Source organism: Malurus melanocephalus, unplaced genomic scaffold (assembly GCF_030028575.1).
Source record: "Malurus melanocephalus ecotype Western Australia unplaced genomic scaffold, MMel_1.1 scaffold_16, whole genome shotgun sequence".
Lineage (NCBI taxonomy): Eukaryota > Metazoa > Chordata > Aves > Passeriformes > Maluridae > Malurus > Malurus melanocephalus.
In genome coordinates, this window is record NW_026623248.1 from 1,473,592 (window position 1) to 1,497,975 (window position 24,384).

The window sequence follows — 24,384 nt, forward strand, 5'->3', positions numbered from 1 at the left end:
CCCGGCCCGGGCTCGGCGGGGTTCCGGCGCCAGGCCCGCGCCTCTCCCGGGAATACGGCAACGGCGATCCCGGGCATAGAGCAACGCCTCTCCCGGGAATACGGCAACGCCGCCCCCGGCGGCCGCCCTTACCTGCGCCGGGCTCACATCGCGGGGCCGGGGCCAGCGCTGCCCCCCCCGGCGCCCCTCGGCCGCCGCCTCGCCGCCGCCCTGCGCGGGGCCGCAGGTATGTCATGAGTGCCGAGCGCGGCTCCAGGTGAGCCGGGCACACCTACAGGAAGGCAGGCGGGCCGCCCTGATTGGCGTGCGGGGCCGGCGGCCGCGCTCCGACGGCATCGCGGCGGGGCAGGGCAGGGCAGGGCGGCCGCGGCGGCTCTGGCCCCGCTCCTGTCCCCGACACGTCCGAGCGGAAGGTATTTTCCTTAATTTTTTTTTCTTTTTAATTCAATAGTAAGACTCTGGGTGAAGGTCCTAGAGGGAAAGCTACACGAGGAGCGGCTGAAGTTTGTTCAGCCTTGATGAGACTGAGGTCAGAGCTGCTGCCAGCAGTTCTGCAGCTTCCTCACGAGGGGAAGAGGAGGGGCAGGCACTGATCTCTGCTCTCTGTGACCAGGGACAGGACTCAGGGAACGGCTGGAGCTGTGTCAGGGGAGGGTTAGGGTGGATTTTAGGAAAAAGTTCTTCCCCTAGTGGGTGGTGGGGCACTGAACAGGCTCCCCAGGGAAGTGATCACAACATCGAGCCTGCCAGAGCTCCAGAAATGTTTGGACAACRCTCGCAGGCAGATGGTGGGATTGTTGGGGTGTCTGTGCGGGSCCAGGAGTTGGGCTGGATGATCCTTGTGGATCCCTTTCAATTCCAGACATTCTGTGATTCTATAATAACAGTGTCCCCCTCGGGTTTGGACACAGTGCACSGTTGCTTTGCCTTTGGAGTTCACCTGGCCCGCCAGCTTGGTGTGTGGACCAGCTTAAGAATTAGAGGTGCTTTTCTTTTTTCAAACCTTCCTTCATTACCCGAGCCTCTCGTTTACTCATTCCTTAACTTCACATGCGTGAGCCTTTTGTGTTCCCAGCAGGCAGTTAGGGGGTCAAGGAAAAGTGTTGGGTTGTCCCAGGCTTTACAGGATTACGGGATCCCAGGCAAGATCATCAGATAAATGTAAATTAATGAAACATGTGAATTCAGAAGAAATTGARCAGGACATGGGTAGAAAAATTCTGTAGGGCTACATTACGAAGCTGCATCCACAGTTACAATTCCTGGGCATTTTGTCTTTCATAGATGCACAGGTAAATATCCTGTGGATAGGAACCTTTCTGGCTATGTTCAGCTCGGGAACAGCMTATCAGTTCCATATCAGTAAAGGAAATTGTGTCCCTGTCAGCCAATTTGACTGTAAATGACATGAATGAAGGGAAAGAAGAAAAGGGGAGGACAAGGTAGTATGTGTTAGGGATGTATGGGAGTAGCAGGAGAAAGGGAAACACTGACACAACTGATTATTGTGATCATGAAAAAAAGAGGCAAGTCCAAAAGGTGTTTGGTGTTTTGGGGGATTTTCATTGCATGGCAAAGTAAAGAGTAGGTTACTTYATTCTCCACTGCCCCAGTTTCATTAATTGCATCCATGACACCTGGATGTGCTTAAATTTATGTGAGGGTGCATTTGGTTCCATGGTGCATATGGGTCTTTGCTCACCAAAAATGCAAAGTGTGCAAAGGATTATTCTAGACGGGTGCCTGAGGAAGGCATTACCTATCTTATATATTCTGTCCCCTCAAATTAATATCCAGAGTTGTCTCATGGCTAAGTTTGGATTTTTTTCCTAATCATTTCCTGAGGCTTGCAGGTGTGTATCTTCTAGGATGTGCTCTGAAGGTTTCAGGAAAAGAGAAAGTGGTAATCTTGGCTCAAACACCCAGGCAATCCTGAACCTTCCCTTCCCTGCATGACCTGTGTGGAGTCTCCCTGGCTGAAAAACTCCCCTTGGAAGTGGCACACTGAGACCTCTCCCCAGCCAGCCACAGAATGGTCCTCGTGCTTGCTGCTGCCTTCTGATTCAATTACTCCTTTCATTTGTTTGTGTGGGTGCCTTCTTTCAGCAGAGTGGATGATCTCCTGCAGCTGAGATTCCCATTCCACATCACTGCATTTACAGTCAACAGCGAGGAAAGGCATGCTTTAAATTCCCACAAGCTGAGACACTGGGAAGCTGATTCTGGATCATGTCTCTCTTGGGYTGGTCTTAGACCTCTGGGACATCATATAAATAGCCAATGCTTATTCCTACTGCATTTTCTAAGTTCCTAGCAGCTGGCAGTGGGTYGGAGTTGGTCATCCTGACTGGAAAACTCTCCTCTTCCATCCAGAAAAGGGCAGCTCATTTTCTAATGTGGGCTTCACCTTTTCCCTGTCCTTGGCACCTCCAGCAGCTGCAGAGGCAGTTTTCTATTTGGTTTTGCTAATCATGTCCTGAGATACCTTACTTTCTGTGCCCATTGCACAGAGAGTTTGAGTGCCTGAACACATCTGGAATCATGCACAGTGTAAGCAGGAGAGGTCCTGTCCCATGCTGTGAGTATCCCAGGTGGATTGGGCTGCATTGTCACSTATCTCAGCCCACCAAACTCTGGGCTTCAGCAGCTGAGTGCCTGGTATGCCCCTTTCCCTTCAAGGATATAYCTTTTGGGGTACATACATATATATGTCCCTGGACATATATCCCTGGTATGTCCCTTYCCTCTAAAGAGGCCCAGCAGCACCAAGAGCAGGGTTCTGTACTCTGAAGTGCTCTGGCTTCCTGCAGTGCCTTGTGCTATCGTCAGGCTGAGGGGCAGTTGGGACATTAACCTCCCGCTCCAACATCCTCCTTGTAAACATCCCGTCCCGCTCAAGTCCTGTGCTGTCATATCCTCTCTGCTCTGCAGCAGACACYGTTCTGGGTATAGTTCTATATGCAAAGCACACAGCTGGGCATGCCAAAACTCAGGCAGGCAGCAGGACAGAACCTGGCAGTAACTTGGTTCAGCTGCCGATATATCAGAAGTACTGCAGAGAGGGGGAGTTGTATCTTTTTAAAACTTAACTATAATCATCTGCTTGAGCCCTGCTTTGAAAGACAGTTCACTTCCCTAGGTGTGTGTAGCAGCTATACCTTACTCCAAGCAGATGCAAACCTGCGTATAAGGCATGAAAAACTCTGGTAATAATGGAAAGGCCCAGAACAGAGAGCTTGGAAACCGAAGCACACTAAGTTTACACAAGCAGCAAGTAAAACACCCATCCCCGGTGAGTCAGTCCTGGCCGTTTCCTTCATTTCCTCTAAGGCTTGCTGTGAACATCCAGCGGTAACAACCCTTCTGAAACCCAGTCATCTCCTTTCCTGCTCCTTGTTTACGCTTTTTCCTCAGCAGGGAGCAGAGTCCCAGCCTCCAGCACTGGATTTTCACTGCAGCAGACAGAGAACTGCAGACGCTCCCCTGGCCTCAGCCCAGCTTTGGTATTGCAGTGCCCTTGTTGCTTTTGTGGGTGCCAGCACCTTGAGCAGRTGCTGAGGTAAAAAAGGACATTTCACTCCCTTTAAAAAAAAAAATCTTGAATGCAGCTATATGATTGACAGGTTCTCTCTTCCGAATCCATGGCTTTGGATTCGGTCTGTAGGACAGACAGGATGCAGTGGGGTATTACGTTGTTTTAAGAGTACAAACCATCCTTCAGAGATAAGGGTTGGAGCTTCCCTGCTTCAGATTAAGGTGTATCTCATGCTGTAATTTCCCCACATGACAGCAGCTAGGGAGGAGGAGTATTTTTAGCTTTTGTTTCTTGGTTTGTTTACAGGAAGTTCTTAATTTGTGAGAGTGAGCTTTGGCCTGTCTTAGTCTGAGAATCTGCTTCAGTGCCAGTTGTGGATGCAGTTACAAAGGTGACTYCCGCTGCTGTCTGGCAGAGCCTTCATTTATCCCAGGTGTGTAAGAAACTATGGACTCCACAGAGACAAATAGTGATTTCTGGGATCTTTCCTGAAACTTGTTCAAGGAGATGTCCAGGGGGCTGTGACAGAAAGGTTTAGGAAAAGAGAGAACTGGGAATTTCCTTCAGATGATGTGCTAGAAATGCTTTCCTATGTGAAACTAGTTACAAATCCACACTGCTGCCATAACCTGAGTTAATCACAGTARCTCTGAGACAAAACCCATATTGTCAAAGAACGTGAATATCCCAAGCGAAGCACAGACCAAAATGGGCTTCCCTGATTTCCTTCTCAAGTGCCTTCTTCTGGGAATCCTAAACAGCTTGCAGCCAGCAAGTGACATAGATAAAATGCTGTGTTTGCTCCCATGGAATAAAACCAGGAGCAAAATAATCCACTTAAATTACATATCTTTATAATCCTTATTCAACCTCATACACTTTTTCTCCCTACAAAAAGCACTAAGAACCCTTTGTGAAAAGGGATCCCTGCAAATGAGCCATGGAGGGATAGTTTTATGTTCTGAATTATGTACTAGTTACAGTGAAGGTCTGCTGGATGGATTAAGTACGAGTGGCCCATTTAATGYGTTGTACAAATGTCTTCCAAAGTAATTGCAGTGGTCTGGTTTAATGAACAAATTAGGCCATTGTCCTACACAGCTAAATTTCCCATWTTTATGGGATCTGCCAGGAAAATTTAAACAAATAGACAAGACTACAGACTGTCTTGAGACAAAGGCTGCTGTTAGAGGCATGAAGATGAGGGATGGTCTGGACAGTCCCTGCCTGTCAGCTGTGAAAGGTGGTAAAAGAATATTTTCATTTGCACACATCCTGTAGCCTGACATTGCCCAACAGTTCACKTGATTATAAGCTCCTGCCTGTTCTAAAAGGGAAGAGGTGGGTATAGGGCTTTAAAAGCCATATATTCAACAGGAAGAAAAGACTGAGATGTTATATTGCATTAGGTATATCAAATGTCATTTTTGCAAGTTTGGCTGAAGGAAAAATCCTCTTGAAAATGTAAGAGCTCATTCCTATTCCACTGAAAATTCCATCACTGAGTTCCCAAATGCTACTGGTGACCAGGAAACCAGTTGTTTTAACCATAGTACATATCATTAAAGATTGGATAACTGCTTCAGAAAATATAACCTTTAGCACAGGTTCTTTTTTCCCCAATATTTATTCARAGGAGCTTCTTGTTTGCAGGTTGGAAAACCACTGTGCTTCATACTATTAAGATGCCTTCAAAATGACAGAAAGACACTATGGAGGAAAAAACGTGAACTGGGGGAATGAGTAGTCAGACAAAGAGGAAGGTAAGAAAGCTTTTATGGGCTTTGCCTCTACTCCATCGTCCAAAGTTTTAATTTTTGGCARTTCAGGATCACAGCATTGGTCTTGCTATCCAGAAATACCGCAAACAAATTTTGGAAAAGCTTAACGAGAACTGGTTATGCAAACATTCCCAAACAGCTGTTCTTTTACAGCAGTCGATTTAGGCAATTCCAAGCTCAGTGCAATTTAAAGGAAATCTTTGGGCTTTTTGTTTTTCCACCCTGAGGTGCTCCATGCCAAGGACACCCCAAGGATACTTGCTAGTTCGTGGCAGGTGCCTCTCTCAGACTGAAATCCCCAGCTGCAGCTCCCAGGGAGCCTTTTAGGAGGCAGCTCTTGGTTTCCTGTGCTGCTTTCCATTTGTTTTGTGTGATTCTGAGCACTGCAAAAAGCTGGAGTTTCCCCCAAACCCTTCTACGGTCCTTCTGTTGCAGCTAAATCCTTGTGCAAATCTGAAGCAGAGCCCTCATGCTCCAGTAAATTGTTTCCCAGCTCACACCATCTTTCATACCCATGTGCAGATAATTGCTGGATTGGAATCTCAACCTTGCCCTTTACATGCACCTCACACACTGATGTTTCTCCTGCTTCCTCAGGAGTGAGAGAAAGCCTAAAGAGAGAGTATCCAGSTATTGATAATTTTCTCCTTTTCCTCTTTGAAAAGTCGTTACAGGACTTTTAAAATATTTCTATTCCATTTGCTAAAGCACGAACTTCATCAGTCTTACTGATGTACTTTTCTCATATATGTGGGCATTGATGGCAATAACATAAGTTGTGGGGGAAGGGGGGTGACACTCAAAGGCCTCTGTAGAAAGGATCCTGACAACAAACCAACCAATTCTCTGCCAGAACATCTAGAACACTTCATTCTGCCTGTTTTATTCAGATTCAGGTAGGCTGCTTACCCTATGGTCATTTCTTCAGGCTTTCTGCTCCAACTGTGAACTTTAGAAGTGAATTATAGTAAGGGTAAGGTGGAATATGGACAGAGTCACACCAGTGCAGGTACTCTTATTCTAGTCCAGAGCTGCTGAAATAGTTGGAACCTCTACAAAATTGAGCATAGAGAGCAAAATTGAAAGCAGCATGGCGCCTTTGAGGGGCTTGCCAAATATTCCTCTGGTTCCAGCTGAAAGGGAGGATGTGGCTGTGTAGGAGCTGCATGTGTGCAGGTTATTCCCCATGTGGGCAGCTGCAGCACCGGAGTGTGGGCAGCCAGGTGGGAGGATGACACTCAGCACCTTTCCCCTGTGCTCAAAACAGCTGCCTCTGCCCCAGCCCCATCCTGCCCATCCCTGCACACTCGGAAACCACTGTGCCAGGAAGTTGCTTCTTTCTAGCTGAGATCCTCGTATGATAATGTCCAATTAAGTGTTGTTGCTTGTGGTGTAGGTCAGTAGTAATGACTCAGACCAGCCCTTCACTTCCCTTCCTCTTGTTGGCTAGACACAAAATCCAGCCCACAAATTAATCTGTCCAATTCACCAGTAAAGAGGATTCCCTGTTCATTAAAAAATTGCACAAGAAAGTCCTTAGTTTGTACTAAGGTCCTCTTGAATTGCTGTGAAATCAAGTACTTAAAAGTTCAGAAATCCCAAATTTCCCCTGCATTCCAGATGTAGTGTTTGGCGTTTTGTTTTRGTCATGGATGGATGGAATTACATGCAGTAATGTAACTTTTAACGAGATAAACAGTAATTTTTCATCAGCTTTGTTTTTGTAGAGGAGGATAAACAAAGTCAAAWTGTGTCTGCATGAGTCCTGGAGGTGAAGATCTCTAAGCCTGGATGTATGATAGTGTAGTGCCCCCTCATGGGAAGCTGTTCCTGATGCTGTTTCCTGGCTGCAYCCAGGGAGAGAACACCAGCAGAAGCATCATTCTGTTCGTTGTAGCTGCTCCTGTGTGTTGGTTGTTGTCACATCAGCAGGTTTAGAGAGCAACTTCGCTTTTCCTCCTTCAGGTAGTTTGTGTTAAGGCTTGCTGTAAGGGTAAGTTCAAGAAAGATACACCATTTTATTGTAGTTTCAGGTTTCTTTTTAAATAAAACCCCTGTAATTTTAGCACCCGTGGTGGCTTTCCTGAAGGCCCTAAATTTGAGTCCTGTAATTTAGATAACAAAACTCATAACAGAAAAATGAGCACATGTTCCTTAATCACCTCCACAGTGCTGGCCTGTTTTATACTGAGAGAGGATTCCCTGTGCCCCTCACCCCCCTCAGTTCTGGAAAAAGCAGCCTTTCCTATAGGATGGATTGTAAAGATTGAYGTGAGCTTGCAGAGAAATACAGCCATACACACGGGGTGGGGAAGTATTGTTTGTTTGGAGCTCTGGTGCTGTTGTTGGAAGGGCAGACTGAAGCAGGATTGTTTCCTATGAGCAAAGGCACATTTTTCATGAATTGAGCTTTTGTCCTTAACACACAAAAAGGGCCTTTTTTTGTGATTCACACTGTGTGATATTTTTAGTTTTCTTTGCATTTAGTTAAGAACAGCACAAGAATAATACTGCAAATAACCCATARAAGTAGAGTGACCCTATAAAAAGAGTGGTGTTTCTGCCTCAGGAAAAAGCTTGCTGTTGTACTTTGGAGGCTCAGATTGTAAAGTGGCTGTGGTAGGGGCCACATCCTTGTCCTGTGGTCAACATGCATTTGTCACAGACTCTTTTTCCTCTTCTGAAATTTTCACACCTCCTGAGACACAGTGAGTTGCAATCCCCAAGGAATCTGAGAGAATAAAGRAACAAAGACCAAAAGGATGTTTAAAAGTTACCTTGTCACAACTGTAAGCTGATGGTTGATGTTCCATTCCTTGGACCTCCCTCTCCCTTGTTAGTAATTCTCAAAAAACCCACATGACCTCCCAAGGCCCATCASCTTAGTAGAGTACTCACATCCACCTCCTGCTACCCCTGGGCCCTGGAGCATTGTCAGGTTGTTCTCTGTAGTGTTTGGGGTTGTGCCTCWTATTCCCTGCAGGATTCCAAGCAGTGGCTTGGATATCTTTGCCTTTGTCCCASCTCTGGTGCTGGAGTGCCTTCCTGGCAGGGCTCACAGTGAACACATTCCATTTCAGGGGTTGATTTCTTGCTGAGGTGCTTTCATTGATGCTGAGGAAGGAAGGGATGAATCCTGACTCCAGCTCTTCCCACAAGGAGCAAACAGATCAGGCTTTTCTCTGGTGTCAACCAGCTGATCCCGAATCAGGTCAAAATTCCCATCTAAACCCTTTCCATGTATATGCCACATGGGACTATGCCTAGATTATTTCATCTTAGATACCCAGTCAACAACTCAGAAAAGCCCTAACTCTGTCCTTTATGTACTCCATCAAATAAGATGTCCTAGTGGCCTTAATTACTCCCAATGAACTGGGAAGGTCTAAATGTCTCCCTGTCTTAGGAGTGTTCTCTGCAGTGGATCCTATAAGAACCGYATGGTCTGGATTTTTTTCCAGTGCCTGGGGTATCTTATGCCCCTATATTGTCAGATGGTGGAAAGATGACTCTATAATATTGCTGTGGGACTGGTCCAGCCCACAAAGATTTCAACAGGACTAAAAGTACTCCAAAGAATATAAAGTGGCTGCTGCTTCGCTTCATGGGAGCAGGACATAACAGAGGAGAAAGGCTGATTGCAGGAAGGAGGTGCCATGTGACAGAAATAGCACTAAAAAGTCTTGCCAGCATTTACCTGCTCAACAACTGCAAGGCAGTTTCTTTGAGAGGAAAGATGAAAGTTTTCTATYCAAATAAGAGCTTGAATTTAAATGCCTGCATTGAAATCAGGATTTGTAAATCTGTAGTAGCTTTGTTATGCAAATGCTAAACGTTTTACTCATCACCCATATGTTTAATGATCCATGTGACATGCATGGATGGTTTTTAGTTTATTTTTGAAAAGGGTAGATGGATTTTTGCTTTCCAAAGGCTGAGGGATAGCTTGGCAATCAGTCCTCTACTGAGAGAGTGTGGCGATGTCTGGTTAACTTGTGGTGCAGGGGTTTTCACAACCTCCTAGATAACATTTTCCAGCTCTGGCTTGCTCAGGGAAAGTTTCTCCAACATCTAGTGGGTTTGTTTTTCTTTTCTCCTGTCTTCTTTTCTTTCCTGGAAATTAAGTTGGTTAGATCTTACCTCTGTCCTAGCAGTGTAATCGCTGCCTCTCAATAGCAACSTCTCATGCACTGCAACTGCACTATCGTGTCCTGCCCTATTTCCAGCTTTCTCCTCTAGACTCAATAAACGCAGTTCCCTGGTTTCTTCCCAGAGGTTGTTTTGCAAACCTCTTATCACTGCRGATGTGCTCCCACACCCACCCTGGAGCAGCCTGGCTGTTTGCTGTTCCCTGTCCAATGTCAGTGGTRGCTTCTTGCTGCACTCCAGCCATGTATTGCTGCACCCCCTTCCATGCTCCCAGTGCTTTCCACAGTGGAGTTGGCCAGGATTCCTGCGTGGGTGTGGGGGGCCCTGCCGAGCCAGGTGCTGGGAGCAGGTGCCAGGCCCCCAGGCTCTGCCAAGTGCAGGAACCAGCATGTGCAGCTCACTCCCTGCATCCCAGCCCTGCAAAGAAACCAGAGTCCCCACAGAACTTCCCGGCTTTGTCCTCAATTCCCAGGTTCAGGAAAGGCACCAACACTCTCCTCAGGAGCTTCCAGATCACAGAATCAAAGAATGGTTTGGGTTGGAAGGGACCTTAAAGCTCATCTCATTCCAACCCCTTACCATGGGCAGGGACACCTTCCACTAGGCCAGRCTGCTCCAAGCCCCCTCCAAWCTGTCTTTGAACACTCCCAGGAWGGGGCAGCCTCTGTGCCAGGGCATCACCACTTTCAGAGTAAAGAATTTCTTCCTGATACCTAATGTAAACCTATTCTCTGTCAGTTTGAAGCCATTCCCCCTTGTGCTGTCACTCCAGGCCCTTGTAAATTGTCCCCATCTTTCTTGTAAGACCCTTCTACATATTGAAATGCCTCCTAAGGTCTCCCTGGAGCCTTCTCCAGGCTGAACAACCCCAGCTCTCTACACCTGTCCTCATAGGAGAAGTTAATTAATTTCTGACTGATTTCTGCTAATCTGCTTTGGAGAGGCTCTTAGGCAGAAGAAGTTCCCATTTTCTAAGAAGTGTGCTCATTTCAGAAACTCCTAAGGAGGAAGGGCTGCCAAAGAACARGTGTAAGTCCTCTCCTTCATTTCAGGAGCACCAGCTTCCAGGATCTGTTGGAGTTATGTAACCCCCTTGTATCAGCTACTTCAGTGTCCAGCAGGGGAAGTCCTGGTCATGCACAGTGTTACAGAAACAAATCCTTCTAGTCTAAAGACCCCAAACAGTATATAGAGCACTCATTATTGCCAGTATTCTGATTAATACTTTATTATAAAATGGGCACCTTCTGCTGTCATTTATTTCACTTTCTTCCCAACACCCCTTTCTCCCAAATCATCCTTATATCCTTCCTGAGTTCCCAGCAGATTCAGTTTTCAAACCAAATATTTTGTCCTGCTGCCTGGACAAGATGTTGCATTAAATGCCAAAGAGGATGGACAAGGCAGTCTCTCCCTGCTGATCCTCCCATGGGAATGCCAGTAAGAGCTCTCTGCTGCACCTGGCCACTGATCCCTGGTTATAGGAGCACTGATCCCTGGATACAGGAACCTTCTCATCTCTTGATTCCTCTACCTGTTTGTATTTGATTGAAATGAGCCAGTTGGTTCCTAATTGGGGGATGACAGTGGGATAAAAAGAATCTTACTTCCTCCAGAAACTAGAGGAAAAATCCCTCCCCGAGCCTGTCAAAAGCATACCATGAAATTAACCTCCAAATCTACAAATACGTACTTAATAACATCAAAGAGAGCTTCTGAACTGTCTTTGATTTTGAAACTTCTGGGRAGAAATGTTAGGTGGTGATTCATCTGACTTGTTTTAGGTGTCTGCCTTAGGAATAGATGAGTCATGYCCTAGAAGTGCTGCTTCAATATTTGAAAAAGGGGCTTCTCTTATTTTGTTTGATGACCTATTCTCAGTCTGTTATTACTTATAATATTTTAAAACTATTAAAATTTTKAATGCAGAGTTAATCTTCGCTCAGGATGAGGATGGGCTGATAATGTATCTTTCTGTGAGAACCACGGTTTCATAAAATCAGTTTCACTCCTGTGATTTTGCAGTTTGTCTTCTGGAAGGGATGTGTGGAGTAGACACAGTGAAGTTGTAAGACCAAAGAAGACAGAAGCCTAGAGGGGAAAAAGGTGAGCAAGTCAGAATCTGAAACAACACAGTCAGGAAACACAGGTGATGTGGTTTCTCTAAAAAGCTTGTTTGTTCAGTTGGAGGGAAAGGGAATTGTGTATACRCAGCTGTAGTTTTAGTAACTGTATATAAATAAAGGAAGATTGTACACACTATCTAATATCATTGTATTAGATTTTACATAATACCAGGATATACTGTTACAGATTTTATATGTGTGTGTGTGTACTGTTGTAGACTCCAAATCTATGTGCAGAACACCTTGACAGAAACGTCCTGTGTATGGGAAGTGGAAAGTGATGGAATAAATAACTTTCTCTTACATCCAGTGATCCAGCTTTTTAAAGTTGCTGAGACAACTAACCCTTCACTATAGCTAAGAAACACTTGAAGATGGCTCCTCACTTCAGGGATGGTCCTCTAATTCCCCTAACGCAAAGATGAACTCAGTGGGATGTAGACCTGAGCTCTAATTGATATTCCTGTGGTTGTCTGCCAACCCTAGGCCAGGTTTAGATGTTCTTCAGAATCTTTCATTTGTGWTTGGTCTTCCCTTCCCTTGAGCTGCATTCGGTGTCCTTTTGCATATATAGGATCTTATGAAAGCGGTATTTAAAAGCAGAAATGTGTTCATAAACTTTACTTATGAAAAGGGTGGTAGACTGAGGTATAAAATTAATCTAATTGGGCAGAAGACAGAACTTCATTTACAGCAGATGAACACACTGTTATTTAAAGTAAGCAGCATCCTAGCTATTCATGGAATGGCATTTGTCTTCAATAAATATTTTACATAATACATGCAAGTTATTCATGGAATGGCATTCATTTTTCATAGAAGTTTTATGTAATGCTGACCCCTTGGGACTCACAGGAATAAAGATTTGATAAAAACATGGTCTCTTACGTTCCATGATTTTGATCTCAGAGCTACAGAAGTAGTTGGAATGTGAGGTTTGTTTTTTTTTTTTTTTTCAGTTCTAGACCCCCTGAACATTTCCAGTCAACTGCTGTACATGTAGGCCTACTAATAAACCTTTGCTTTCCTTTGTGACCTCCCCAGAAAGTCAGCAGTTTATAAACTGGGAATTGTGGTGTATCTGTGATGACTTCAGTTTTGGGAGATATGGGATGCAATTATAAAACATAATATAATTGTGGGCGCTTTCTTTGTTGATGGTACTGATGACAAATTCTCCTGGAAGCTCAGACATTAATCCTTGGGAAAACTGAGTGTCAGGAACCTAGTTATGGAGCCATGGGGCCATTTATGGACAGCCTRTGCTGGAGGGGGGTGTAGGGCACAGCAAACTTCAGCCAGGAGGAGCAGAAGATATTTTGCCTACTGAGTCATGGCACTAAATGTGCTTTTTACAATTATTCACAGTGAAATTCAGTGGAAGAATGAATCAGATCATTGGTATTTTATCTGAACCACAGTTGTGAAATTTCAAGTGACTATGCAGGAGGGAGGTTGCATGATGATGKGTATCATCCAGGAAAAACATGTCCTTGTGCTTACACTTTTTCTTGTATTTTTTCTTGCTTATGTAGAAAACCTGTGGGTGTAATAACCTGAAAGATTGAAAGGTTTTAAAAAACATCTTACATGAAACTGCTGCTTGTCATCCCTGGATGCAATTCTGAGGGATAAAAGCAGGATTTGCATAGCTTTTTAATTTCCTGGGACAAGCCCAAAATAAGCAGTGGCTTTGTCCACATTTTCAGAGTGCTGCTGCAGTCACGATCCTTGTAAAGAAAGGAAAACACACCAAGTAAGATGGCTTGTGGTTGGACTTGATGACTTTAAAGGTCTTTTCCAGCCTAAAAGATTCTGAGTAGTTTTGTTTCACCTCATTGTGGCCTTGCATTCCCTGAAGGGAGTCTCCAGGAAAGATGGAGAGAGACTCTTGACAAGGGCCTGGTGTGACAGGACAAGGGGGAATGGCTTCACACTGAAAGAGAGCAGCTTTAGATGGGATATTGGGAAGAAATTGTTCCCTGTGAGAGTGGTGAGGCCCTGGCACAGGTTGCCCAGAGAAGTTGTGGCTACTTCACAGCAGAAGTCTTCCAGGCCAGGTTGGATGGGCTCTGAGCAACCTGGGATAGTGGAAGGTGTCCCTGCCCATGGCCGGGTGTTGRAACTGGATGACCTTTTAAGGTTCCTTCCAATCCAAACCATTCTATGATTCTATAAAGCCTTTCTGGAACAATTCTTCATGAAACAATATCCCCACCATTCCTTGCCCACAGCAACCATTGCTCAGGTACCCCAGAGAAGGAGCATGTTATATACCTCAGTAAGTGATTTTAGTTGATAAATAGATTTTTTTGCTTCTGAATAAACATCTAGATTTTTAATTATACTTTCCATGTTTAAATTATGTGTCAGAATTACTAACTCTCTTTTGGTAGTGGCCAGTATTTAGCATGTGTCTCAGGCATGGCTTTTGGCCACTATAAACAGTTTGCACACTTCTGGGTAGCTGCTCGTGGCTGGTGTCCTGGCAAATTTTGATCTCAGCAGGACTTGATCTTTAAATGTTCAGGCTGGCCAAACTACAACAGGTAAAGAAGCTGTGAGGAACCCTGGCTGCTTTGCCTGCCAGCAGACTTGTTCAGGCTCCCCACATTCACCTTGCCTTGATTCATGCAGAAAGGTGCGGCTAAACCAGACACAGTGCCACTTCCTTTCTGTGGCACAGACTTGGGAAGTTCCCTAGGCTTTGTTTCTTGCATAAGAAGTAAGACAGGGAGCTGTACTGAAGTTTAAATAACTGCTGCCAGGCATTTAGAGCAATCATTCATGATTGTGGTTTCCCATTTGGTACCAGTGATGATTAAACTCGGCTAAGCCTCTCCTCTGCTTCCCTCAAACATTTTCCTCCTGTCACACTGACACAGCTGTTTGTGTGTCTGTACAGTGGATTGGATCACGAACTGATCCAGCTAAAAATAACCAAGGGTAGAGTGGAAAACTATTACTCTTCAGCCACTGAATTTTCAGTCTGCATCACGCTGCAGCTGCACACAGTGCTGCACTGGCACCATGAGCAGAGCTCAGGAGGAAGTGGCCATGAAGTCACACAGAAGAGGGATGAGGCTTTTGGAAGAAAAGAAGGTGGAATGAGAGCTCCAAGGGGATGGGCAGAGGAGTACAAACCTGGCAGCTCCACTTCTCAGAGGTACTTAGCAAGAGCTGAGCACCAATTCCGGCTGTGTGACATGCACTTGGAAAAGATTCATAAACGGAGCGTCATCTGCAGATATTCCTCGTGTGCAAAAACAGGCACATTCCTGTTTAATGCCTTGGTTCTGCTTTCTGTTAATTTCTGCTGCTCCCCCCGGGCTCCTGTTGGATGGCATGGTGGCAATACCAACTTAAAGAATCGAGCTCTGGGGATGTTTGTTACCGCCCTTCCCAGACTGCAGTTTTCTCTCACTTKTGCCAGCCCTGCTGTTTGTGGAGCTGTGCTGAGCACTGGATTGGGGAAGCAATGCAAATTAAAAATAACTCAGTGGAGTGGCTGGGGATTGCAAGAACTTTAGCATCCAGGATAATCTGCTGTCACAAATCAGCAAGATCTGTTTGCCACTGCAGAATGTCATGAAAGCCCAGCCTTGGAGATACCTGTTTAATACAAGGAATATGAACCTTTCAGCCAGCGAAGGAGCCTTTGGAATGAGGAGATTGGAATCCTTTTACCTTATTTGTAAGGGACACTGTGCCCAAATGGCAGCACAAAACATTTTCATGCAGGTTTTGCTTTAGCAGTTCTTCACATGATGCTTTTGGAGCAAAAGTTAGTGGCAGCATATGCTGTTCAGCTGATTGATGTTCTTTACTCTGGATTTGGGAGAAAGCTACCAGGATTTTTAAGGGCTAGAAGGGTACTGCAGATATGGGAGCTGTGATATCACCAAGAAAGGGAATAAAAAAAGCCTTCTTCACAGACAGCTTCATGGTAGAGTGAAGTAACAATTTGTGGATGCATTCCAGATGAGGCTGTTTTCCTCTCCAKCTGTGCTCTAGAGAAACAATGCCACTGCTGTGATGCACTAACCTAAATGATCACACCAGCAGTGACATCATTTTTACCTCCTCACAGACTTGGAGGAAGCATCTGTAATTAGTCATTCTCTCTTTATTCCAAGCCATGTCTGGTTTTCTTCTGGCACCTCTCTTCAGTTCATGGTTCATGCCTCCTGGGTTGAGTATTTTTAGGTACCAGTCATTTCCTTTTTCTCTCCCTCCTGCTTCTGACCTGGCACTTCACTGCCTCTCTCCCYAGCTTCTGCTGGGAGATGACTGACTTGAGCACTGATGGCAAAGGTGATGAATCCAGAGACTCAGAACCTGAGGAATTTCAGGATCTTCTCAGGTTGCATTTCTAGAGAAAGGAACTCACTTTCTCTCTACRTGCATTAGTGGCTCTGGTCACAACAAGGTGGAAGATGCAGGTGAAACCCACAGTCCCATTGGCAGCTACATCTCAAATTAGCCAAATGAAAGCAAGTGCCTGAAGCTTAGGGCAGGATGTGGCTGCCTTGAGGTAAATCCTGAGTGCTTTCACAGCTAGCCTGTCCTCAGAACAACCCTGACAAGTAGCATCAACATTGACCATGCCAGGGAACTTGGATTCAAGGGTCCAGAGCAAATACYAGAATGCTGTGCCATCTTCTTTCACTTCTCTAAGAATATGAGGACTTCATGTGTATTCATGGTTTTAATTCTCCTCTAGACACAGGAAAAATTTTCTGTTTCACTCCCTTGTTCCCTGCATTCCCATTGCTGTTTCCTTTTTCCCAATAATTGTTAATTTTTTTTTTCAATAAAACCTCCTGTGGTTCCTGTTTCACCCTACATTCACATAAAGGCTTGATCATATGTCCAAAGAATTGTGAAGATGCCTGAAATCCCTCTAATGCATTCTATATGTAAACTCTGTTTTTCCTGTGTTGSCTGGTATTTCTGCCTGAAGGCATCAAGAGAAATCCAAAGGCAAGAAAATAAAGCAATTGGCCAGCAAAGAGRCACCTTCTTAAGCACAAAAGCCAGGTGCAAAGCTGTGGGAAGAAACTTCCCAGTCCCTCTACTGAAAAAGATCTGTTTAGGTTGGGGAAAAAGAAGATGGAAGGACACATACAGGTCTGTCACAAGCATTTCCATCTGTAAAAGCAGAGGCACATCCTGTGTGCTTTGAGGTGGTCTGGGGGAAGCAAGGCGAGGCTGCCCTTTTGTGAGGGGAAATGCTATCAGAATAGGGACTGACACAGAGAAATCTCCTCTGTGGTTCTGTGCTTGAAGATGGGAAAGCACAAACACCTCAGCCATAGTCAGGCAGAGTTCAGCAGGGTTGTAGGGAACGTCAGCAGGAGGGAGAGACAGAGCAGAAAATGGCCCTACATGAGCAGCAGAGCAACTGCAAGAGCTCTGGAAAAAAAAAAAAAAAAAAAAAAAGGAAGCCTAGATATGAGGGATAAATTACTTGGGGGGCTCTGGAGAGTGTTGACCCTTCTCCCATGCAGTGTTATCACATTTCCCCAGTAGCTTCAGGAAATCAACCCCCCCAGCCTTCCTTCCTAGCTGTTCATCTCATTTCAGTCTCTTCCGCTCTCCCTTCCCCTCACGTGGGGGCCTGGATCAACCATTCACCTCTGCAATGGCAAAATGCTTTGGGACACCTTGACTTYGACTGTGTTGCCTTTTCTGGCTTCCCTTTTCTCAGTCTCGGGAAATTTCCTGTATTTCCCTTTTTCTTTTTTTTTTTTTAAAGGTGGAGGCTCCTGCTGTTGTGTCCTCCTCTGGCTATTCAGACCAGTGTTGCTGAGGTAAGGAAGAAACAGAGCCTGAAAGAAGTCACCTGTGCATGCARGGACACTTTAGTTTGTTTGATGTATGTCAGAAATGGTTTTAGAGGTTACGCATAAGATGCTTCTAAAAATTTATTAAATACACAAAACACACCTCTCRTCCAAGATCAGAAGAAATGTTTTCCCAGACACAATGAAGCGAAGAGTGTAAAAAGCTGTATTCCAGTCATCACTGTTACATACATTTTTTTTCCCAGCAGGGGGCTGGAAAACTGTATCACATATAACCCAAGTGCCACTTGAAAACAATCTCTTCAGAACCAGGTTCTTTTATCAGTAGGATGGTGTGTCACTGCAGAGTAAAAAGACAAACCACTTTCTCTCATAAAGGAATGGTAAGCACTGAATACCCTCCTCTGGCTTTTCAGATTCTTGCAGAAATGTGAGAAAAATAAGACCAATTCTAAGAATGTCCCTCAACTCCACATTCTTGGGCCAAGAAACTGATGAGAAACTCACTCTGGGGAGACAGAAAGAAAGGGAATGGAGGGAAGGGTAAAATGAAGGGAAGGGAGAGAGGTTGAGATTCAGCATAACACCACCAGGGTGACGGCTTTTATTTCAGAGACATCATTCATCCATTTGCCTATCTTAGATATTTCTAAAGTGCCACAGTCTCACTGCAGGATCTGAGCACYATTAGCACAACAGAAATTTACAGTATTCTACATACCCACAGCTGGCAGGAGCATTTGGGCACCAGCTGGTGACCACAGATCTGGGATGAAGTGTTCTACGGATGCTCTGCTGGAATTAGAGTAGCAAATTCACTTTTTCCAGTAGTGTCCCACTATGACTGTGAGGGAGGAGCTGGCAGGCTGCTCTCCAAGCCTGAACCAGCCTTCTGGTTCTTGCCTTTTTGCATATACTTTCTGAATCAGGCTTGTGATTTTGTGCTGCCCAGAAAGTGATWAAATCCCTGCAGAAGAGGATCATACCCTGTAACTTCTGCAACAGCAAAGGGTTGGTACCCAGATTCACCTCTCCAGCTACATGACCACAAAAAGTAAAGGACAAACAGGCCAGGGGAAATCAATTATTTCAGCCAAGTAATACTGAACAGGCAAAACTTAACAGTGGCTGTAGAAGGGAACTCCAGTTATGTGCTCAGACTAGTGTGCAATCCCATCTTAGCTGCTCGGAGCAGCTGTGAACCCTAAGGCCACTTTGAATTAAGATAGTTTAAAATAAATTAATAAAGATCTCAGAAAAATAAATTAATAAAGATCTCAGAAAGAAATGCATGTCAATCCTTTTAATTTATAGAGCATTGGTAAGTATACACAGCACTTCACAAAGCATGAAGGAAAATAAATGCCCTCTGAGGGTTGCTGTGAAGGGGCAGACACCACTCACGAGGGAGGGTGTTGGTGCAGACACCTGCACCAACAGCCACGTGGCAAATGGCATTTGATTCTAGTASCATGGAAAGAGGATGATGGCGCCTTGGGATGCACAACTACCCCCTGCAACCCCTTGCACAGTTCCACTCCATGCCTGGTGTATGTTGGGCGGCAGTGACTGGAAAGAGCAATGTGGGCCAAAGGCATCACTGTCCAGCTGTCTGCAATCCAGAGGACCTGGTGCAGCCACACCCTTGTCCACCTCCTTGTAGCTCAGGCCCGGGCCGGGAGCCGCACCTTGGCTCACGCCCAGACCACACCTAGGGATGTTGTCTCCCACCCATGCCCTCACTGGTGTGACTAAGGAAGCCCTTCCCACAGTGGCAGTACACAAAGRCCTCTCCCCGGACTGGGTACAGCAATGATGGGTGAGGGCAGAGCTGTCACTGAAGCAATCTCGCACTCGGCACACTTGCAGGGCTGCTCCCTCACGAAAGCGCGCCGGTGCACCACAGCATCCTTGCGCCTCCGAGGCCTTCTCGGACCCAGTCTGTGGGAGAAGGGACACGTCCCGGTCACAGCCGGGAGGAGAAGCTGCCCTCATGAGAAAGTCCCARCAGAGCTCTGCTGCCTCCGGCCCATCTCGCTTGAGCCCCCCCTCACTGTCACCCATCACCTGCCGGACCACGGGAAGCTCCAGACACCCCAACACCTTCTCTCAGGGCCCGCACCCGGCCACCGCTGCGCCCTCCCGCCCGGCCCATCCCCGGTGCAGGGCACAGGGGGCGGTGTCGGGAGCAGCTCCATCCTCCCCCAGCGTCACCCGCGGCTCTCGAGAGGCCGTGCCGGGCAGGAGGCGGAGCGGTGACACTGCGGACAGCGGGGCACGCCCGGCCGAGGCTCCCGAACCGCGCCGCTCTTTCATCGGCCACCCCGACTGCCCCCGCCCCGGAGGGACCGCCTGGGCCGGGCCGGGCTGAGGGGCGGGGAGGAGAAGGAGGTGGCTCCGTGCGGTCCCGCCCYGCGGTTCCCGGGACCGCCCTGGCAGTCCCGGCTCTTCGTTCCTGCCCGTCCCCGGACCGCCGTGACAGCCACAGGATCCGTCGGGTTGGAAAAAACCTCTGAGATGGGCGAGTGCAACCTGCGACCGAACACCACCGCGCCACCCAGCCCAGAGCACTGAGTGCCACGTCCAAGCTTACCTTAAACATGTCCAGGGACGGTGACTCCACCTCCTCCCTGGACAGCCGGTTCCAGTGTCTAACCACTCCTTCAGTGAAGAAATTCTTCCTGATGTCTAACCTGAACCATCCCTGGCACAGCTTGAAGCTATTTCCCCTTGTGCCGTCCCTTGTTCCCTGGGAGCAGACCCCGAAGGTGCCCCCTGAGCCTCCTTTTCTCCAGGCTGAGCCCCCCCAGCTCCCTCAGCCCCTCCTGGTGCTCCAGACCCTTCCCCAGCTCCGTTCCCTTCTCTGGACACGCTCCAGCCCCTCAATTTCCATCTGGCAGTGAGGGGCCCAGAACTGGACACAGGATTTGAGGTGTGGCCTCAGCAGTGCCCACCACAGGGGACAGTCACTGTCCAGGTCCTGTTGGCCACACCATTGCTGGCCCAAGCCAGGTGCCATTGGTCTCTTGCCCACCTGAGAATAGCTGGCTCATGTTCCCAGGTCCTTTCCCATTTTCCAGCCACTCTGCCTCCAGCCTGGAGTGCTGCAGGGKGTTCATGTGGGCAAAGTGCAGGAACTGCTACTTGGTTTTGTTGAACTTCGTGCCATTGATCTCAGCCCATGGATCCAACCTATCCAGATCCCTCTGTCCCTAGTGCCGTGAGGTGTGTGCCATACACTGCTCTGAACTGGGCATGTGGAGGGATGTGGAGGAACTGGAGCAGGTGGCTGACCAGGCACCACATGACACATGAGTGACACTGGTCACATGGCAGGGCTGGCCATGGCTGGATCTGGCCACAGGGATCCTGCCCGGCTCCCTGGAAACACAGCATCTGCRCTCAGTAGGGGATGGTGGGGCCTTTCTACTTCCAAAAAGTACCCAGGTTTTTGGGGCTTCTTCACATGGCCCTGTCCTTCTATCCTGCCCTACCCATTTCATGGWTTCCAGTTCTTGCAATGTTGTCCTGCAACCCCTCTTCTATTGTGCAGCCTTCACAAGCTCCCTTGAACTGCCACATTTTTCTGTYGTCTCAGACATTCTCTTCACCTGACACTTCCCAGCATCTCTGTATCACAGCTGTCTCTGATATTCTCTCTCACATTTCATCATGTCACCTCCAGAAAAAAAGAGAAGGCTCTGGGGAGACCTTACTGTGGTCTTTCAATACAGATAGTTTCTGTCCTTTCTTGTAGGCTCCCTTCAAATACCACACAGGGTAAATCTCAACCTCTCTTTTCAGAATTTACCAATGTTTTAAGAACCCTCTGGCTTTTCAGGTGGGATATTTTGGATCTATGTCATGGCTTCAGTGGGTTTTATTCTGCCAGCAGACCTGGCAAGACTGTGAGCGATGTCTGCCTGCATGTGATTGAAATGCAGTTTCCTTGAGTATCCAGGTGGTGGCAGATTTGGAGTGCATTAAATCARCCTTTTCAATCTGTTTCGCAATGGAATTGAACTGTTCCTACACGTGTTAAAGATGAAATTGTTACTCTTTCATACCTCTGAAGCCATTTAAATGGCTTCAATTTAAACTGGAAAATCTCTGCTTTTGAGTATAATTAGACCCTAAACCAAAGTAATCTGCAGTTCTCATGCAATTTCTGCTAAATCAAACTTCATTGACTACAGTTGTTGGGGAAGGGCTATTTATGATTTTGTCCACTTATTTAGCCAGTTAAGTGCTATTGCTGTAAAGTGTGTGTGTGAATCTAATTCCCATRTCTGCTGTACCATGCAAAAGCCACACAGTATTTAGTAATATTTCCACAGAATTTAGGGGGTGTGCACATTGAGTGACATGGAGCTCTCAGAGGGAGGATGGGCASAGAGGATGTCTGTGATGGTTTGATTTCTTGTTTTCATATATGCCAAGGAACTTCTAGTTCTTTCTTCAAACCTAACAGCTAATCTGTGACCGCTGTAAAAATTTCCTGAAGGACAAACATAGGGTGAGTATTTTGAGCCTCTTTGACTTTGTGCAGCATCCTGTAACCTGTGGGGTTACAGGAGCTGGTTCATCCACTGGAGCTTATGTTGTGCTGATGTTCACCATGGCTTTTGAAGCCTTTTCCTCAGTCTGTAGACTAAGGATATGATAGATCCTCCTGTCCTGTAAGTGTGGTCTATCAACACAGAAAATTAAATCCTCTGTATCTATGAAATCCACTTCATTATTCTTCCTTGAAAACCAAGAAAATCCTCAAAACCAGGGAGTCTGCCAAAGTGTAAAATGCATGTAAAATATACTAACCAAACCAAAATGCATGGAGTAAAAATAAATGTGGTAAAGCAAGCTTTAATCCTAGTCTTATACCCCTTCGATGCTTTTCCCRTTGTTTATACATGACAATTTTTCAAGTTGCATCCCTCATTCACTCCAACAGCTATACTGTGTATAGTCACGCTTTGTGCAACTCCTTAGTTTCCTGGGGAATGTGGTGGGCTCTTTTTTGTCCTGGAGATTTTGGAAAGCTGAAATTTGGGTTGCATTCAATTACAAAATAGCAGAAGCATGCAATAAATCATGCTAGAGTTTATTCTCTATGGAAGGCTTCCCATTTCCGGGAACTGCATTAATGCTGCTCTAGACTGAAAGTTGTTTGTGACAGGCAACACCGTTTCATTTTGTATTTGTACAATATCTGAGTGCTGTTACGTCTCTGCCCAGTTCAAGGTCCCTAAGAAGCTACTGTTGTATAAACAAAAATTGTAGATCTCCACCTGCTGGGTTTTCATATATTGCAACTAAAATTAGACTGAACCATTGATTTTGAGAGGAAAAAATATATTTTGGCCATAATTCCTGCTTGTTTAAGGAAAAAAAAACTGTATATAATACTCAAGCTGATAAATCTGTTATCCTCTAGTAACCATGCAATTAAGATCTTGGGTACCTGCACATTCCAAACARCTCTGCCAAGATGGAAAAGCAGCCAGTTTGGCCTGGGTTGGAAGGGACCTTGAAGATCATCTAGATGCTGTCACAGGCAAGGAGCCTTCACCAGGGAAGATAATGAATTGCAACACAGCCTGGTCTCTGCTCTCGATTAAGCTCTGTGTAAGCGAAGAGCAAATGCACAGCTTTTTCTCTTGCTGCTGTTTCAAGTGTYATGATTTGGTTCAATTTTTTTCAGAGAGGTGAATGGGAGAATGGAATGACAAGTTAGAACCAAGGCTGCCTAAAGAAACAACACCATATCCACTCTCTGAATTAGAATCCCTGCGTAACCAGCTTGATAAAGTTGCTTGTTCTACTACAACCTCCTGTTAAAACTGAATGAGGGTTTGGAAGATGAGACACCTGAAATCACCACAAAAGATATCTCATATACAGCTACTGAACTGGCTAACCTGAAAAGGCAATATAGCTGGGAATGTGTGGAATTTATCTGGAATGAGTGTTACATTACTATCCATAGTGCCTCATCCTCCACGAGGAGGCATGACCTAAGATGAAAGAAACAWGTGATCAAACTGGATAATTATTTCAGTCTATGCAACCATGAGCCTGGTTCGATGGATTAGAACCTGGATCATAGGTTATTACCCTCTTAAAGCCTTCAGGGTTTACACAATGGAGAAAAAGGTTAGCACAATTTGGACTCGCAATTGTCACTGGATTTGTATTTTTAATTGTTGGCATTAGCCTAGTTAAGTGCATTGTAACATACTTATTTATTCTTAACATTTTCCTACTTTCCTCCTTTAGGAAAAAGATAAAGTTGAATGATCACTTTGGACCCCAGCATTTTTAAGCTCATTTGTGTTTTAATCTCACTTTTCGGTGTGTTGAGAACCTAATTCCTTTCCACAGTTGTGGTCTGAGGAAAACTTGCCCTTTTTTTCTGCAGACTACCCAAAAATTAACCCATACAGTGTGGAAGTGTCTTCCCCATCACCACGAATGAATGATCATTTTCCGCCCTAAAAATGCTGGGCAAGGCTTTTAGAATACAATCAAGGAATAATATCTTATTTGCAACTACATCACAAAAACCACAATGTAACTTAGCTGAAATAATTATCTTTGTCTTACATGGTTAAGAAATCAGGATCCAATCCAGGTTAATAAGGCTAAAAATGTTTAAAGACTGCTGGGCCAACATCTACATCAATTTTTAAATACATGGATCCACACTAAAACTTCCTAGATGCCATCCAGGTCCCCAGGACTAATATTTCACATTGGCTGTCTTTTTCCAGAGTTACATAATAAGAATATGCCATAATAAATTATGTGATTAAGGTGTAATATGGGGTTATCTGTTAGTTCTTTTTTTATTATTATACTTGTTGACCTCCTCACAGCTATCAGCTTCAGAAACTCCCATTCACAATAGAAGCACCTCAGTAACCTGCCTGAGTCCATGATTTCTTCAGATGTACCTCAATGAGCTTTTTCAAAATCCTCTCCTGCTG

At 45.7% G+C, this 24,384-nt stretch overlaps 1 protein-coding gene and 1 long non-coding RNA gene across 7 annotated transcripts in view; one reads left to right on the forward strand and one right to left on the reverse strand.

Annotated features, from left to right (window-relative positions):
• Positions 1-199, reverse strand: part of ARHGEF5 (Rho guanine nucleotide exchange factor 5) — a 34,959-nt gene extending 34,760 nt beyond the window's left edge. The window contains exon 1 of one of the 2 annotated variants that reach the window (XM_057385653.1): positions 133-199. The gene's annotated coding sequence lies outside the window, so the exon portion shown is untranslated. The remainder of the gene's footprint in view (positions 1-132) is intronic. The other variant, XM_057385636.1, reaches the window with a different exon arrangement.
• A 61-nt stretch (positions 200-260) lies between these two features.
• LOC130585261 (uncharacterized) lies at positions 261-23,666 on the forward strand. Of its 5 annotated transcripts, none has more exons than XR_008966574.1 (4): positions 261-413; positions 3,842-3,968; positions 5,189-5,298; positions 5,752-12,485. It is a non-coding gene; the product is annotated as an uncharacterized LOC130585261 (long non-coding RNA). The 5 variants fall into 5 exon arrangements; XR_008966579.1 differs by lacking the exon at positions 261-413 and adding an exon at positions 457-3,559; XR_008966577.1 differs by lacking the exons at positions 261-413; positions 5,752-12,485 and adding an exon at positions 23,100-23,666 and having other exon boundaries at positions 457-3,968.
• Positions 23,667-24,384: the final 718 nt, after the last annotated feature.